General features: G+C 36.0%; 1 long non-coding RNA gene across 1 annotated transcript; it reads left to right on the top strand.

Moving 5' to 3' along the window:
• The first annotated feature begins 921 nt into the window (after positions 1–921).
• On the top strand, positions 922–1,388 carry LOC111453799. Its single transcript, XR_002712307.1, has 3 exons — positions 922–944; positions 1,150–1,281; positions 1,358–1,388. It is a non-coding gene; the product is annotated as an uncharacterized LOC111453799 (long non-coding RNA).
• The last annotated feature ends 1,026 nt before the right edge of the window (positions 1,389–2,414 follow it).

The following is a 2,414-nucleotide window of genomic DNA, read 5'->3' on the forward strand; positions in this document are numbered from 1 at the left end:
ATCTGAATGACCGTGATTCTAATAATGTTTGAATAAATAAAAATAATATTAACAAATTTAAATTTAAAAATTGAATAGATATAGATGATACCTTAGTCTTTAAATACTTATCTTTTTAAACTGAACCGAGAGCCAATAACCACTTTTTTTTTTTTTTTTTTGAGATAAGAAACAATTAAAATTCATCCCCTCAAAGTTTCCACACCCTTATAAAAAATATTTGACCGATGTGGGATCTCACAATCCACCCCCGGTTCAACCGTGAGTTATAGTATGATGTATGACATACTTTACATACTTGATGCACTTAATGCGGTATGATGAGCATGTTGTGTTTGCATGACGTTTATCTTAAGATGTTGATGTTTTCATATTAAGCATGATATATGATGATGAGTGTCATATTGCATCATATCGATAGATCGACCTAGAACACAACCATAAGAATAAAAAAATGATATTAATATGTAATAACCCGAAAATAATAAATAAATTAATTAATTAATAAATTAAATAAAAATAAAAATAAATTAAATAAATAAATAAATAAATAAAAAGAAAAAAAAAAAAAGACAGCAGCAGCTTGAAGCTGCTGCCATGGAGAAAGGAAAAATGGACAGGTGGATTGAAGGGAAAAGAAAGAAAAGAGAGGAAGATGGAGGTGTGGGATGAAGAAGGGTGGTTTTATTTTATGTTAGTGTTATGGATGGTGGTGGTGGTTGGCGTTGGCAAGGCCGACGAGGAAGCACCAAATAATATCGAAGAAACAGAGGAAGAGGGAACCAGAAAACAGAGGATGTTATAATCCGTGTTTTCCGGCAAAACCTTAAGGTTCTTTGGCGTTTGTTGTGACAACGTGCAAACATGAGGATGGGGAGACGATTGTGAAGGCTTTTCAGCCATTGAAGCTCTGAACTAAACTGATTTAAGCGGTTGTCGCAAAGGTAACGAAAAACCCATATCACCGAACTTTTAAATTTCGATATCTTGGTTCGTATTGTATAATAAGTTATGAAATAGGGCTTGTTAGAAACGTAATAAGGAGATCTATAAATTTGTAGAAGGAATCAGGATGAAATTCGAATCGTAGAAGGAGGATATGGCTTCAGGATATAGTAGGTATTAACAGAAAAGATGGGAAAATTTCAGAAAACGCAAGGAAGAAGAAGAAGTGCGTGCACTACACGCAGGCGCGTGAGGGCCGCGACTGGGCGTGCTCCTGGCGCGTGGGACAGACACACCGAGGATGTGAGGGCGCGTGAAGCATCATTTCGGTTCCCGGTTTGTCCCGTTCGATTTGTTTTGACCTGTCCTACCTAGATTAACCTATACTTACCTTGAAAATGGTGAAATATAGGTCTAATTGGAAGGAATTGTGTTGAAATACCTTATTAAATGTACAATCAAGAGAGAAAGGGATTCGAAACCAGGTAAGTAGCGTATCGACCTTTGAACTAGTTCTTAACTTGTTTTACAACATGTGAGTATGTTGTTTACCTGATTAAGAGCTTAATATGTTATGATGAGCTTTGATGATATTGAGTGTTTATTGTATATTGTGACTGCTTACCTATGATGTAAGCATGATATAAATGATTGTCAGAATGTTCTATGTGTTGAACATGATACATGTATGAAAACATGCAGTAACTGTGAGTATGTTATGCATGTTAATAGAAAGGTTATGACTCTAAGATATGCTTATTGGTTGTTGAGCTATGGCTTATTTATATGGGTATGATAGTCTACTAATTCCCGCAGAGTTCCTGGCCAACGCGCTGTGTGCTAAGTCAGGGAGCATGAGTACTCATGACCGTTGGTATATGAGATAAACAGGCCGCCAGAGCAATTAGTAGACGGGCCGTATTTGACCGAGAGCGAGTCTTACATACGAGTCCGAAAATTCTAGATAAGCATATCGAGAGAGAGTCAGTAACCTAGCTGGAGGTAGCTGAGATACCTCATTTACGAACAGATGACCCTAGTAAGAGAACTAGGAGTCAATGATGAATAAATTTAAAAAAAAAAAACAATTAGTTATGAATTCATGAAAGATAAAGTTGGCTACTTATTGGGTAATTTAATTACTCATCAAAATTATTTTTAACTTTTCTTTCCAGATTTAGTTGATGCAGGCCAACCGAGGACGAGGACGAGACCAGCGGGCTAGAGACTATTTGGGAATCCATGTCTGTGTCTGTTTTGTGTACTTATGCTTTCGCTGTCAAGAATCTACTTCGGTTATTTTAAGTTTAAATAGCACTAGTTTTAAATGTTTTACTTGATGTTTTTGGAAATATTTTTTTTGAAATTTATCATTGGTTATCGGAGTTTATTATCGAGGTCAGTGGTAACTCCTGTGAATCGCGTTGACGATGAGCGGGTGTTACATAATATAAATATCTAACGAGCAT

The sequence above is a fragment of the Cucurbita moschata genome, unplaced genomic scaffold (genome assembly GCF_002738365.1).
Source record: "Cucurbita moschata cultivar Rifu unplaced genomic scaffold, Cmos_1.0 Cmo_Scf00015, whole genome shotgun sequence".
Lineage (NCBI taxonomy): Eukaryota > Viridiplantae > Streptophyta > Magnoliopsida > Cucurbitales > Cucurbitaceae > Cucurbita > Cucurbita moschata.